The following is a 16,151-nucleotide window of genomic DNA, read 5'->3' as shown; positions in this document are numbered from 1 at the left end:
AAGTAATTCTCTCAAGAAGGACTCAAATTCTGTTTTTTCTGTGCAAACACTTATTATAGGGTCAAAGGACTTGTTCCACCACCGCCCATCCAACCTCCTAATGTGGACTTTGCCAGGGTGTTTGCTGTCTTGTCAAAATATTATTCCACTTATCTGTGGTTTGCAGAAACCTAAAAAAATGACTTTTTATGCTGGGTTAAATTTGCAAAATTGCATTTTTTATAGTGTCAACTCGTATGAATAAGGTCATAGTGGATGGCCAAAATATTACAAAGGGTGGGGCATGACACAGCTTAAAAGCAATTTACTTTAGATGTTGATCTGGATCCAGGATTTTTTTTTTTTACTCAGATTTGGGGCCGATGTGCAGTGTCGACTTCTGCTAATATTTAAAATTTAACAAGCTCACAATATTTTTTGCTAACGCTAACAAAGTATTTTAATTTCCTAACCTAGCTCTAATGAACTTACCATGAATGTAGACACAGAAAAGCTCCTAAAATAACACACGGTTGGACTTAGCAGCTTTCTTGTGCAGCATTACTATAGTTGTGTTTTCATTGCAGCAAGGGGGGAGGCTTTGTGTTCTTGGTTAGGGGTGGGGTTAACAGTACACTGGGGGAGGTACAATGTTCCTCTTCATCCTCAGCAAAGCTACATTTATTGGTTACCATCTGCAGGGTGGAGAAGTTTGGGCTATGGCCAGGCCAAAGAAAGGCTTCTAATTAAACAGTCATCATTATCAACTTGTGGTCAGTGATCATCATCCCCAACACTGGTCTCCAAGATGAACGTAGAATCATTGAGACTTTCTTTTAAGAACATGCAGGACGGAACTAGAGTAGAAGAAACATTAGAAAAGTGCTAGTGAGAATTTTTTTGTCTTTTCTTCGCAGAACAAGCAGCATGAAGCCCTGTGCCATGTCCACTCAGGTTTAAACAATTATTAAACATCAGAGAAACTGGTAGAACCTCACCACTGACACAACCATCGTACTCTGACTGCTGTACTTCAGGCCATGGTTTAAGACATGGCCAAGTGTCACATGTAAGCAGAGCTTTCGATAATTTCAATTAGTGTAAGAGGGTGTGTCTGAAGTATCTGTATCACTGATGCTGGAGGAGCTTTCCTTTGAGGTTGACAGGCCCTTAATATAGTATTTCATGGTTTGATGTGTGAGTGACATAGAAGCGCTCCAAGAGGATGGCAAAATGGTTTATTAGGACCTAATTAGAGCGCTGTGATTAAAGGGGAAGTGACTGTGATTAGAAGACCTGCGGATGATGTGAAAACATGGATGAATATTCAGGGGAGAAAAACACAGTACGTATCAGCCTGTTGTGGTGTGTGTGTGTGTCTTTGTAGAGTTTGTGAGCTCTAGCCTGGCCTGCCTTGGCTCAGCCGTGTGATGATATCATCTTTACAACAGTTCTCGCCCGAGGAGATTTACAGCTTAATCTGTTAGGCAAAAAAAAACACAAACAAATGTGGAACTATAACTTAATAACTGGTGTTCTTCTGTGTATGCACTCGCTACATGTACTAATTCACAAATTTAATGACCAGGTCTTGTATCCCAAACACTTTTGGGGAAAACAAGTGAAGGTGACCTTTTTATAGTTTTAGTCCAGCATATAAGAGTGGATTTTCACAGCCAATTTAACATGAAACCATGAGGAATGTTCTGCAAAGCCTGGTCTACTTTAGGAAGCTTAGAGCACTCGCAAAGAATCACACATTCTTGTGAACTTCAGCGTATATGCTGTTTAATCAAAGAGATAACTAGCCCATTATTATTAGTTTCCATCAATGAAGAGATTAGCATTGGGTTTTCTTTCTTTTCACCTTAGAAACCTCTAACTTTTCCAGATCTATGATAGCCACTGCCATTAGAAATCATTTATGGGATTGTCAGCAGGGCCCCGCGATTTCACAATTTCACAACTGACTTCCTCTTTAAAATGACACTGGCTTACCTGCCTATTACTCCCTTTGATTTCTACAGTACATGCCTCTGCGCTCTGAGAGGTATTCATAATAAGCTTAAACTCCTCTGGCTTCATTGCTAAAGGGTGCTTATCTCTCTGCTATTCAAGAAAAAGAAGGGTAATATTTTTTCCAATTTCAACATTTTACTGTTAGGCCATACTGCCCAAAACCACATTTGGTGGGCTGATGTGGAGAGCAGGCATGGGCACACATGGACATACGTTCACAAATCACATACTGACACAAGCATACGTGCATTCACACACACAAACTCAACACACATACACACTCTGGTTATGGCTGTTCTTTGTAAATGTTATTTTGGCTATTTGAATATCACAATTGTACAGCAGCAGCTTTTTTTTTTCCAGCAAATTTCTACAAGTTATTATGTTTTATTGAATATACACATTAACTGACATTTCGAGGGATTGTGGGAAGCAGTCTGCAAGTTTTATTTGATCATACTTGGCTCATTCAATTGAGATATGGTATGTCAAGGATAGAAAGAATCCTGAAAAGTGTTTTCCTTTTATCTTCTAAATCATGCATAACTTGCAGTACGTACATCATGAATGGAAATAGTTTACTTTCAAATAGATTTGATTTATTTTTTTTTAATTACATTTTCCCCAACTAGAATGTTCTAAATATGCTCAGTTTCAACATGCTCATATGTAATGTAAAATCTCTGAAAACTAGTTTATGGCAAGCAGTAGCAGCGCTTTTGTTTGGAGCGTGGTCAGTTTTTCTTACAGAGTAATGGGAAGCACGTGTTTGCAAGTGAAAAGAAAACATTTTTCATGTGACCCATTTTTCGTGCTGTTAACACTAGATTCATGTAAATATTATCTGAACAGCTGCTTACAAGAGCCTCTTCTCTGCATTCCCTCATTCATTATTCTTTTTCAGGAGCTCTGCAAAGACACCTGGAGGGTCTTGGCCTAACACACAGCAGCCAACTAAATACTTGGGCAGAAAGACGAAACCTAAAAGACAAACATAATTTGAACACACGTAATCTGTAGGTGCAAACTGTTTGTTTGAAGTACATCTTTCAGCAGCATTTAACAGTGTGCAGTAGGTTTTTACTGCAGGCCCTCGGTGCTCCTCAGCCCTCTGCCTGCAGCCTCAGCTTGCTGAGTTTCTCAGTTTTACCGTTGCTTGTGCCATGCTGTAATGGGCTCCCAGAACATGATGGGGATATAATAACTGCTTGACAGTGTTTTTCTTACCCCCTTCTTCTCAACTAAATGTGAAGCATGGCCAGAAACGTGGAATATATGGTACTGGATGTGATGTCAGTTGTTATTGCTGGATATTCAAAGCAGTAAATTTTGGAGTATTTTCCACAATTCTGTGCATAGAGCATTATGTCACAAAGGGCACATTGTAGCTTGTTGGGTGTAGAACACTCTCTCATTCTCTTGTTGTATGCTCTGCTTGGCCACCATCTGTGCTTCCAGTCCAGACTGCAGCCTTACTTAATGCCCATTTCCTTTCTTTGTGTTGCTGTCTATAGACAATGGTAGTAAAGGGTATCTTACATAGTTGGGAAAAATCATGCGTTTAAAGTGCAAATACTAATGGGCAAGAATGTCATCCATGACTCAAGTTTCTCCCATTTTATTTGATTATGTGCATAATTGCTGTGGACCTCTAATATTATGAGATCAAGTCTAGATATCTGGAATTATAAAGTTTCTGCATCTGTGCATACAGACTAACTTAATGCATCTTCTGTACAACTTAACTTGAAATGATGAGACTAATGGATAAGTTATGGTTTTTATATTTTCATTCCTTTTCTGCACAGCTGGGACTCCAATGTTGCCCTTTTTTCAATACAGAGAGGAAGTGCTTCCTGTATTTCTGTTAATTGAATTTGCCACTAACATACACTGGCAAGAACCTCTTACCTTGTTTGACTTATTTATTGCCTGACTGTAGAGGTAATTTGACCTTTCATTTCAAAGGCCCTTTTTTTAATCCAGGAAAGGAGTGTTAAACTCAATTAAACCAGTGATCAGTGGCTTAAACACTACATTTGTTTCCTATGAGGGGACAAGCAAAGTGGAGCCTAGCCCTAAGCTCCTTGTCCCTGACTTCTGGCTCCTCCACCCATACAAGGCAACAAGGGGGAAGAGGTGAATTAGGAGGAGAAAGAGATGGGGATGTGGGCCAGAGTGAGACATGAGTGAGATGAGAAAGGGAGAACGGGAAACGATGGAGAGACGAAAGTGCCCTACAGTTCCTGCCATGTCACTGGAGATTTGTGTCCTCCTTTTAAATCATTTCCCTCTTTAGAAGATTAAGAAGGCAGAAATATTCTCAAACTGATAATTTTAGCCTCCTCCTAAATGGACTCATTTGCATTTGCATATGCTGCTATTAATTGTGGGTTTCAAAAAAGACAAATGACCTCTGTAAATAAAAAGCAAAAACAGAGATTATAATGTTAATTGTTGAAATGGCTGTGCAGGGACAACAGAGCCAGAGCAAAGCATATGCCCCCCATCACAATCAGATTTACACTATGGTCACATGCACTTCCAGGCTTTTTTTGTTTCTTTTTATTTACACAACCTTTAAATCCTACTAACGTTTCAGGTCAAGTAAATTAAGTGTCTCCCCTTTCGTGTTAGTTATTCATCGAGTTTAGTGATCCTCTATAGAGGAGAGACTAAAAGCTTGATTGCCTTTTAGATTTCTTTTTTAGGTTTTCATTGCTTTTTTCCAGTTACTCTGCACAGGAGAGAACATGGTTGTGTAGAGGAGAGGTTTTTTTTTTAATTCCCAACATGGTCACAATTTTTTCTTAGTTTTTTTTATGTAAACACTGGGAGGATTTCCCACATGTCCATACTTAAACTTGTCTGCCTGTGCTGTACTGAACTAGCAACTAAAACAATTATTCGTCAGCTTTAGAGAATTGAGAATGTGAGACTGCCGTACAGGACACTGTTTTTAAGGACTATTATGAGACTCTGCTCAAAACGAGAAAAATGCTGAATAATTTGTGGAGTCCAATGCCTTGTTGTAACCTGATCATTTATGGATCAGTTGTTTCCTTTCTGGTTTAATTCACCATATGATTGATTTTTTTTTTCACCCCCCTTTTTTCAGTGCTGTACCATTGGAAAATATTCAGACTAAACACTGCCTGAGATAGGGAATCATTTGAATACAGATGCTTTCGGCTTAGGCCTTGTCACTGGAAACCACTCGGAGCCAGGAGACAATTGCAGGTTGATTATGTTGCTGCTGACAGAAGTTGCAAGTCTTTTGTATAAGGCAGACATATTTGCATCTAAATGCTTATTGTAGACATCTAAACAGCATAAAGACTGATTGTAAATACCAGCTGTTGGGCTGTACTTGTAAGTAAAAACAAAGAAAAAAAAAAAAGAAAAAGAATTTCAATAAGGAAAATTTGGATGGAAATGAGGAAATTATTTTCAAACAGTGGAGCTGGAATCAATAAGAAGGAAATGATGGTGTGCTGATTGTGTATTTTTATTGAGTGTGTTTATACAATCAAATATGAGCCTATTTACAGTTTGCACTGTATGTTGATTTCAACTGCAGGAAAAACTGTTTATATTCATGTGCTCTTATTATTTGGTTATTGCTGCAGGCTGTTTCATTTTCCACCTGTAACAATGTTGCACTACAGATATGAGAAGGATTTTTTGTCAGGTAATTTATCAGATTCAGAATATAATACAACTGCTATGATAGGTTTGACAAATCTGTTTCTTGTGTTTGCTGGTAGTTAAGACCACATCACTACATCTGTTCTAATGGTTGTTGGCGTGCATGTGCACTATACAGTGTATGTTAGCGCAGCTATATATGTAGGTGTGTGTATGTGTGTGTGTCTGGTGCCCAAAGCAGAGTGATGCCCCTGCTGATTCTGCTCCTCCAGCTCTTTGTCCTGCAGCACTCAGTGTGTCTGCCTCCTCGGGAGACTGGCAGGCTTCTCTAGTGTGGCTCCACAAAGGCCCAGCCTCCTTTGAGGTGTTAAAAACTTCCATTTATGCATCTCCCTGGACAAAAAAGCACCGAGCCCATTTGAGTCCAGTAGCAACACAGGCAGACATTGTGGCCACGCTTCTCTAGCACTCATTTCACAGATTCTAAAACCAGTATGTGGTGAACAGGATTTGAGGGGCTAAAGTGCCCCACGAGGGCCAGGCGATAAGAGGGGAGAAACGCCACCACACAGTAAACTAGAAGATGGGCCCAGGAAAATAAACACATTACCTGGGAGAGAGGGAGAGACTTGTTTTCATACCCCTGCCCCCAACATACACACAACACAAACAGAGAAAAGAAACCAAAAAGGAAAAGAAAATATGTGTGTATATCTTGGAAGTTAAGAAAAGAGGAATCTCAGTGTGTAGAAAGACAAGCCGATTCTATGTTCTCTGTCTTCACAGCCTTTGGAGTGAAGAATATGTGAGAGGAAATAAAAGAGAACTGATAGGTTGCACGACCGCCTGTTAGGAGTAGCAGGGACTGAAAGCCGTCCACCGTGGAGGAAAACATTCTATTTAGTGGTCGTTTCTCTCCCTTCGCCCTGCCTCAACCCAGCTGCTCGGTAAATAGACTTTTATTCCTGTTATTTGACGCAGAGGAAATGACAGATAATGTATTTTCCAAGCAGCACATGAAAGCCTCGTTTAGCCTCACCACTGTATCTGTATCAGGCTTGTAACAAACTCTCAGCAGAATAGCTACCGCTCAAAAGTGAGGCTTTTTTTCTTTCTTTTTCTGCTTTGTTTGACATTATTGCACGACAGCTCTACAGCTCTACAGACAAAATGTCCATCACTGTTTCTCTTTCAACAAAGATATTTTAACTGGAGTGACACTCCGGTAGTCATTCTTGACACGCTGGTGTGAGACATTTTGTGAGTGTCTAGTCTGATGTATCTCAGTGTCAGGGCAGGATCAGACAGAATAACGTAGCCTGCAAGAAACAGAGGGTAAAGATACATTTATTTATTTTTAAAAAAGAGGACAAGAGAGAAAGATTTGTAAGGTTGTGACAGTTAACAGTGTGCTGGAGCATGAAACAGCTGTTTGCATGTGACTGACCACATTTCCAACACCAAATAACTCAATGATACGGTGGATCTCCTGTAGAAATGCAGCTTGTCTTTCTAACAACATTCCGCTGGACATTTTACTTATCCATGGTTGTGTGTATCAGACCAGCAGGGAGTGAACATATTATTTGTGTCCACAGTTTACCTGAACTCTAGCTGTTTCCTGGCAAGTAATGTCCTCTCGCTCCTGGCTGTGGTGATTGCTCACTGCAAGGAAGCTGTCGCTTCATTTTTCACAGATGATGCTACTACAGAAAGAATTGACTTTATGGAACTGGATATTTAACAAACCTATGTGTTAAATTTCATTATCAGACACTTTTTTTTTTTTGCTAGAATGTTCACAACTTCACCTCTTCACCTCTTCACCATCAACACCCCCCTTACCTTTTACTCCGATTTCCCTATTGCTGTTATAACACTCTTACAGCCCCACCTCATTGCATCCTAAACTCCCCCATGCAGTCCCCAGCCTTACTGTGTGGCTGCTGCTTCTGCAGAGATAACCATACTGCATCCAGGTGGGGAGCAGCCTGCTGATGGCATAGATTACCTCTATTGTCAAAATAACTAACTCTGCAGAATTTCTACTTTACTATGTTTGGATGCAGAGGTGAGTGAGGATTTGGACCAGAGGATTGGGATGGATATTTTTTTTTTTTTAACATGCTGCAGATCTGGATAAATTCCAAACAAGAGTTGAAGTTTTGGCTTGCTCATGCATATCCACACACAACTACAGGACATGTGTATAATATGCTGTAGACACATCAACATACAGGCATCTACTGTGCATACAGGAATTATATGCACAAGACGAAAATGTCTTGGTATTCATTTATTTCAATCTAACGGAAATATATGGAGCATACAACCTGAATTTGGTCAAAACAGACAGTGAGGACAGGTCTCTTCTGTGCTGCATACAGCTGTGGTGATGTCTATTGATGCTGAGCCACTATCACATGATGGATAAAAAACACAGCTCTCTGTTATGGACAGGGAAAATTAAATCAAGCATAGCACACACCGTACATAAACACATGTTTGGAATTTGAAGGTTCAGTTGATCTGAAAGTGAATCTGTCCAAACTGCAGCAGTAAAACTGTTTTCCTTTGCATCCTGTGCAAGCGCGTAGAGCTCAAATGGCAATTCCAGCAGTACAGTATTTCTGAAATGTGAAATAAAAATACACAAGTGGTTAAACTTTCAACTTGAATCTTGTGTAGAATCCAGAGCAACCGCATATGTCTGAATTGTGCCAAATATTGGGGAAAAGGCTGGATTCTCTAATCTTTATGACAGCGGTTAAGATATTGAAACACTAAATATTTTTACATGTGCATCTTTTTAAAACAAATTTCAGTTCCCTATATGATGCCTTACTATGTGCATATTAAAGCGTCATCGCAGTTAGAGCTTGGTGGAGTTTTGCATTTCCAAGTACTCTTTTAGTGTGTGTGTGTGTGTGTGTGTGTGTGTTGGTGCATGTCTATGAGTGTGTCTTTGTGTGCAATTGTGCAAGGTATGCAGCCAAAGCTAGAGAAAAGGCCACACTTTGAAAGAAATGCCACAGGTGGCTGTGAGCTCTCTGTCTCTGCCCCTTTGATGTCAGCTGCTTCAGTCTGGTAGGACTTTGGTACCTGAAAGCTAAACCTCCAGTATTTTCAGTGCAGTGAGATTGTTTCAACAGAAAATAAGTCTTTGTGCTTCATGTTAACCATCTGCTTGTAGACAAATGGAGACTATTTTTCTTTGCATTTCTCAGTTTCTTACCCTTATAATAATGTCCTTTTTACACTGGTCAAAGAAAACTTTCTAACATCAGACTTTTGAGTCCAGTGGGAAATCGTTTAATAGCCATCCTGTTTCAAATGAATCTGCTGTAGTCTGGAGTATTTATCGGCTCAGGCTCCAATTGACATTGACAAGAACACAACATGCATTAATTTGCAATGAGTGGACTCAGCTGACATTTTTCCTCATCGTAATATTTCACGTGGAGGTCTCTGAAACTGACGGCAGCAACTCATGTACAAAAGGAGACGGGACCGATTTTATTAGCTGAATTTTAACCTGACTATAAGACAGCTGGAAGCCCAATCGCTGTTCCGCCGTGGGAGCTCTATGGTCCAACAGAAAAGAAAAAAAGAAAGTGTTGTCATTTATATGATAATTTCAACACATGTTGTCATAGCTTACATGCTTGTCCCATGGGAGATAATAGAAGAATAGTTACTGGATGGAACTCCAGATCTTTGTTGTAGTTCTCAGTACATTGAGCGTAAACATGCCACTACTGACATTCAGGAAATAATTTAATTGGCCTATTATGATAAGTGCTCCTATGTTTAAAAAAAAAACTTTTAAATACAATAATTGTTGTTGTAAAAAAAAAAAGAAAGAAAGAAAACAGCATAAGAATCTAAAAGTGGGGATGACTGGAATTGTGTGTAATAAGTTGCTAATTTTATAATTGGTCATAAAGTAATGCCTGTAAATATTTCCTGCCTCTAGGTGTGATTCACAACATGAAAAGAGCTCTTACATCCTGTCTGGCCAGTTGACAATGACTTACTATTTTACAGGGATTCCTACATTTGCTTAATTTTAAAATTGTTAGGTTTCACTCATTATTTGTAATTATAAATTATTTTGTTGTTTTCCCCACTCGGGCGAAGGATTTCCTTGAATAACTAGCAAATAAAAACCACATCTCCCCATGTTTTTTGTACATCATTTTTCTCAATTAACACCAAATTATCATTTGAAAGGTTTAATAATCACTGTCATTATAAGAGCTCTCATTTATTTATACAATAGATTTATTGAGTTATTATTCATGCAGTATGTGATTAATCCAGCAGGCAGGGACTGTTGTATGTAGACTTAATAGCTACTAATATAAGTTAACCGTGTTTGTGTGTGTGTGAATACAGGAGTGGGTGGTTGCATCTGGAGCACAGTTCAGAACAGTAAAGTAGTATAGAGAGGTAGGAGTAGATTACTGGTATACTCTGTTCACGTAACTATCGGGAAGTTGCTTCTTTCTTAACTAAATTCCTTTTGTCTACATAAATAATGGTACCTCGGATTACAGAACTAATTTGTATTTCCTTTTCTGCAATTAAAAGAAACTTTAAAAATGAATGCTGAGGGAAAATTTCTCGTTCGAATGTGTATAGGATATTTCTTGGAGGAGAATTTTTTTTCTGTGGTAGCAGCAATACACTGTTCTATGGCGCAGCCTTGCATTCAGCTGGGGTCACCGGGGTCCCCTCTCTCCCATTGTCACATCCAGCCTCAAGGCTGCCACATTCAGACCCGTCTCACTGTGTTAGCCCTCCAGCCTCCCACGCAGCAGACAACAATGCAGTGGTAGTCTGTATATTTATCCAGTCTTGTTGGTGGTGGCTTATTGGCCCTGGCAAAAGAGGACTGAGGTGCTGTAGAGCAAATTAGTGACAGATCAGTTAAGCGTGACCTTAAAAAACCCTTGGCCTTGTTTAATTGGCTGTGTTGAGACGGGTTAATTGTATAAATCAGCTGGTAATGAGATCTTGGCTTATTGTGAAAAAACAAGATAATGGTAGAAAATGAACATGAATGAGCGTAGAAATTTTTTTTCTCCTTCCATTCTGTATAGGCTGATCAGGGAATTGCTTTTTCTCTGTCATTATTTCTCAATTTTAGGTACATATGAGGTTTTTTTTTATTATAGACATGCATGTCACACTTTATATGAAAATAAGGAAAAGTTACAATGTGAATGAGTCTCAAACAGTCAAATAATTGTCACAAGTCACTAAAATCAGGAATGGAACAGGGAAGGTAAAACAACTACACCCAGATGAACCAATTTCCAACTCAGTGGGGCCAGGTTCTGTGGTAATTTTGAACCTGACTCAAAGCTGATGCGGCCACAGCCGGAACTCTTTGCCCCCCGATTCAGTAGCGCTTTAGAGACAGTAAAGCAATAAATTTCCATAATTTTTAGAAGGATGTAGATTTATAGGTTAGTTGACAGTAGATCAATGAATCATGCCTAATAAACACCGTAAGAAAATGTCAGTGGTTTTTTCCACAGGTGAACAAAGCATACAACCTGACCATAACAGACAATGAGCAGTGTTGAGTAGGCTTTAAAAGTTCTTATACACGTTGATGCTCCATGGCACACTATATTTGGGACATGTATGGCTTGTTAAGATGCAATGTATGAAAAGATATGACTTGATTCTAAAATAAAAGAGAATTACAATTCTCAGATAATTGTATTGATGCAGACTCAAACTCCTGAACAGTGGTGATGGCTCAGATGTTGCAAAGTATGGACTTGTATGAGCTTCTTGGGGCTTTGTGTGCTATCAGAGCTCTAAGTCACAGCAATTCAACAGACATGCTGAAACTCACAGTTAATGGCCTCTAAATAAATCCGTAGCAGGCAGTGCTCAGTGAAAGATGACTAAATTAAATAAAACAACTGTTTTTTATGAAAGCTGTTTATTAGTGAAATCTGCAGCCAGAAAGACAGATTAATGAGGTAGTAGAAAAGTATATTTTAAACATTGTCTTGAGCAAATTACCATTGGTGACAGCTGTCAGGACTGGAAGCTGTTTTAGTTCAGCTGTGGAGACTCTGACCCTCAGCCAACAGTCAATATGATCTCAGTTCTCTTTATTCTTTCCATTTTTGTTCTGATCTAGGCCAATCTTAATCCATTTATATGTAATACGTATATATAAGAGCCTTGCTGATTTAATGGTCCAAATTATCATCTGTTTTTGGTCAAATGAAAGCAATTTATACTCATGAATAAAAATAATGTATGGTGTCTTTGAGTGGAATCATTGTCAAATGATGTTGCATAGAAGGACACACTTGAATAGCTTCTTTCTCTCTTATTTGTGCTTGATTCCAGGTTATTTACATGAATTCAAAATCCACCGACTTGTGATCACTGGAAGCTGGGGATTGAGTCTTTCAGTTTTTGTAAGTATCAGTTTGCCTCTTCAGCTGTCTCTGTCTTGCCACATGTGTCTTACACCCTGCTGTTCTTCACCCACACTGAACACCTGCATTAAATGAGGTGGACAATTGGATAGGCACACAATGTATGCACAATTAAACAGTTACATGCACAAAGTTACTGACAGACCTTTTGAACATTTGAATCTTAAACTTATTTCTCTTGCATTTTATCTTTCTACAATACAGAGTTTTGGTTGATGATTATGTTTATTTCTCCTCTTTTCCATATTACTATTCCTAATACATCTTTGTGGTATATTTCTGGTGTGTATGTGGCAGTTGAGGTTGTTTTTAAGTCAAATCTGGCTTTTTTGTTTTTATAAAATGTATCTGAATGACTAAATGACTATTTGGAGCTTAACTAAAAAAAGAAAGATCAAAAATGTGAAACCTTGAATGTCTTTCACAAAATAATACTAACCCTTTACGAACTAATAACCAGTACTGGTTATGGACTCAACCAGGTCTACATTTAAACTAGATCAGAAGGTTCTGTATAACTGTTTGTATTCTGAAATGTCAATTTAAAAGCTTTAGTAAAAAAACTTTCCAAAGCAATATAGTGAGACAGTTGCTATGAAATGTGGCATTATGCTTTAAGACTGAGTGGAGTACACAACAATCCTCTCTGTGTGAATATTACTGTGACAATCTTTGCCCAGGCGGCAGCCCGTGCAGGATTTCTAATAAAACTGTATCCTAGTTATTAAACAAATAAAGGTGAGGAACTTAGTTGATATTATTCTTTCCTGCCAAATGTCATAGGATATATCCTGGGAGTCATATTAATGTGAATATTTAACAGCTGTGAAATATTTTTCTCAATTCAAAGTTCATGGCCATTTGGCATTGTTTGATCATGCTTTTTCACTTCACACAATGCGTTACACTCAGATTAACTTGCACCTTTCTGGCAACGACCCATCACTGCTGTCTCTTAGTGTTGTTGAGTTGAGACAGCCAGTTAGCAGTCAATGTGGACTTTACAAAGTACTATAAACTTAAATAGGACGTCTAATTAATCAAACAACGTTATTAAAAGCAAAGCATAAACATCAGTAAAGGACATCACTGCTCACTTCATTGACTAAGATCTAAAAAAACAAAAGTAGCAACATAAAACCCTTTCCGTGAAAAATATGCAAAACACAACTGCAAGCATATTTCATGACATGAGATGAGTCTCATTTAGTTCTCACCAGAAGCACTGTTCTGTCCATCAACATTCAGGATTGGGTTATTGTCAAAGAAATGTATTTAGGTTTAAGAATCTATCACAGGGAACCCATGAGAGTTAATTCCAAATGCAAAAAATACTGAAAAAGTGCTTATAGTTTTCAATGTTTAAGTATTGGATGCAACTAAACAACAAAGCAAAAAGTCAAGCTAGTGAAAATGTGAAACAAAACTGCTGATAACACTTACAAAGAAAGGAGAGGAATAATCTACATGTGGTCGGTTGCCAACAGTGTCGACTGATTGCTCCTGCACATGTGAACTGATTCCTGAAGTTTTGATGATAACAACTCAAAACTAAAGTTTTCGTGGTTAACGGTTGTTACAGTTTTATTAGTCACCTGTCAGTATTTGTTACAGACTAAAAAAGCTACATGAGGCTCTGGTGGCGTACCTGTAATTGTGTATCACTAATTTTTAGTTAATCTCCATACAACCAAGAATCTAAATTCTTTGATCAGCAGGATTAATTAATTTCAGAATGTGTTGGGAAGTAATCGAGTTTGAGTTGCTTATCTAAAAAACTTAATTATATTCATGCAGTCTCATCTGGAAACACCTGAGAGTTCTTTATGTTAGACCATCTGAATAGATGCTCTCATTCTTAATGTGTCATTTATCTAATAAGCCACAGCCACACAGTCTCACAGCTTTTCAGCCTAGTAATGACGCCTTGACTGAAGGGATGTGGGGAAGCCATTTTGTCAGAAATTGAATAAACAGCACTTAATCACAAAATGAAAATGAATAACCTTTGAATGGTTACTCCCCATCTATTATTTATCAAATGAGCCTCTTCAGTCCACTGACCCTCCAATGATTGTGGTCAATATGCTGAACAGAGACTGCTTGACAACAACTGCCTAACAAAGATTTTAATTTCATCAGCCTCAATTACCTCAGATGATCCCAGAGTGAAATTCGGAACACTGACTGTTGCACATGTTATTACCTGGTGAAAATATGTAAAGCCTGTGTCAGATTTATTTATCTTGCTAAACTCTGCATTGACTAAATGGCTCACTGATGAATGACTTTCTTTGACGGGTTTTGAATATACTTGTTTAGTTAGATTTGGTGGGGGTGTTGTCTAATCTACACTGAACCAGATTAAAAGGATCAAATCTCAGAGTGCGTTATTGTTATTATAATAGACTCCGGTGACTTTAAGAGTAAAAATCTGACTGATTTGGCTGTTGTCCAGCAACTCATGACATGTTTTTTTTTACTGTAGGTTGTACTGTTTTACCCAGAAGCTACTCCTGTGAGAAAACTGGACCAAAGAACATGCTATTAATCTTCTTGCTACCCCAGCTGTAGAAAGTAATGCATAACTAAAAGTCTGATAAAATGAATTAACGATTTCAACCATGAGCTTTTCCCCCAAAAAGCCGTGAATCGTCTCCAACCGATAATACACCATGACCCCAGAGTGTGAAATCCCTGTTGCGTTGAAAGTAGCCAGTTAATTGATTCGCAAATTATTTAAAGTTTGTGGTACCCAGGGGAGTACTCGGCTCTAATGACAGCCCATTTCAGAAGAGCTGAAAAACTCTTGCCAGAGAAGACCGTGTTACATTGTAATAGTAAACTAAAAAGTCTACCTTAGCCCTAAGATTAGAGTGAATTTCAACATTGTGAATTTGTTTGGTCAGATGACCAGACTCTTGAAATTAGGATGTACCACATCCTGAACTTATTGCTTTTTATTTTTATAACACAAACACAAAGCTTAACATCGAGGGCTTTTTAGAAACACCTTTTTATGAGAAGTTTTTTATTTGTCCATCAGTAGAATTGTGACTGTCTCCAGTTTAGCCATTATTGTGACTTTGCCACTGTTGAAAATTGGTTACTCTTATCAAATTTGTCATGATGTCAGTGACGCTACATTGACTCGAAACAGATCATGCTTCACAAAGGTTAAGAAGACATGGAATTAAATGAAAATACTGGGAGAACAATTGGTATTTCCACCCCTGCCATTTGTTTTCAACATAAATTAACATAAATATAAGTAACTACATGAAAATACATTTCTCAAACCATTAATGTGAACAATTATTCAATGTAATCAATGAATCATGACAAACTGAGTCATTTTATTTGTGTTGTTCTTTGTTAAGCATGCAGAAAAAATATGCAAGTTAGAAATATGGATAAGGTATAATATATAAGTTCAGAATAGTTTTTTTAAAACAAATTTTTTGTGGCATGACCAATGTAAAGTCATACCTGTGCAGAATAGGCTCATCTACTAGTATTAACGCGTTTCATTGTTTTTTAGTTTAAGTTGTTGGATCTCTGTGTTAATTTCAAGAGACCTCTAATCTCGACCCATTAGCAACTGCTGTCATTCAGACACACGGTGTCGGTCTGATTTAAATGAAATGAAATGAAGATAGTTGTTTCTGCTCCCTTGGCTTCACTCATTGCCATAAACATATGCTCTGTGCCCCGCTTCTTTCCATCTTATTTATGACTTTAATTTGTTGTGTGGGCTGCACAAGAAATCAAATTTAATCCAATCCTCCCAGGGACCCTGTCATATAATAACATGGTAATTTCTGTGTATCCTTTTGAAAAATGAGGAAATTAATTCTTCCTGACATGTTCTAATTATTCCAGTGTGAACGGCGGATGGGCTCCCCTCCTTCCTCCCATCCCCCCAGCCCCCTAAGTGTCAGTTGCCGACGGGTGGCGAGGTGCTAATGCTGACCAGCAGCGCGTTTAATTTGAAACATGAGCAGACACCTTTCAACACACCTTCCTAATGTT

At 38.3% G+C, this 16,151-nt stretch overlaps 1 protein-coding gene across 6 annotated transcripts in view; it reads left to right on the top strand.

The window, feature by feature from the left end:
• sox6 (SRY-box transcription factor 6) overlaps positions 1 to 16,151 on the top strand; it is a 129,776-nt gene that overhangs the window by 8,699 nt on the left and 104,926 nt on the right. For 5 of the 6 annotated variants that reach the window (XM_072380652.1, XM_072380654.1, XM_072380651.1 and 2 more), the window contains exon 2: positions 12,028 to 12,098. The exons of the other annotated variant lie outside the window; for it this stretch is intronic. The gene's annotated coding sequence lies outside the window, so the exon portion shown is untranslated. The remainder of the gene's footprint in view (positions 1 to 12,027; positions 12,099 to 16,151) is intronic. 6 annotated transcript variants of the gene reach the window in all.

Source organism: Leuresthes tenuis, unplaced genomic scaffold (genome assembly GCF_036924035.1).
Source record: "Leuresthes tenuis unplaced genomic scaffold, fLeuTen1.0.hap1 SCAF_2, whole genome shotgun sequence".
In the NCBI taxonomy this organism is placed as follows: Eukaryota; Metazoa; Chordata; class Actinopteri; order Atheriniformes; family Atherinopsidae; genus Leuresthes; species Leuresthes tenuis.
This window is presented reverse-complemented; position numbering and strand designations above follow the sequence as displayed.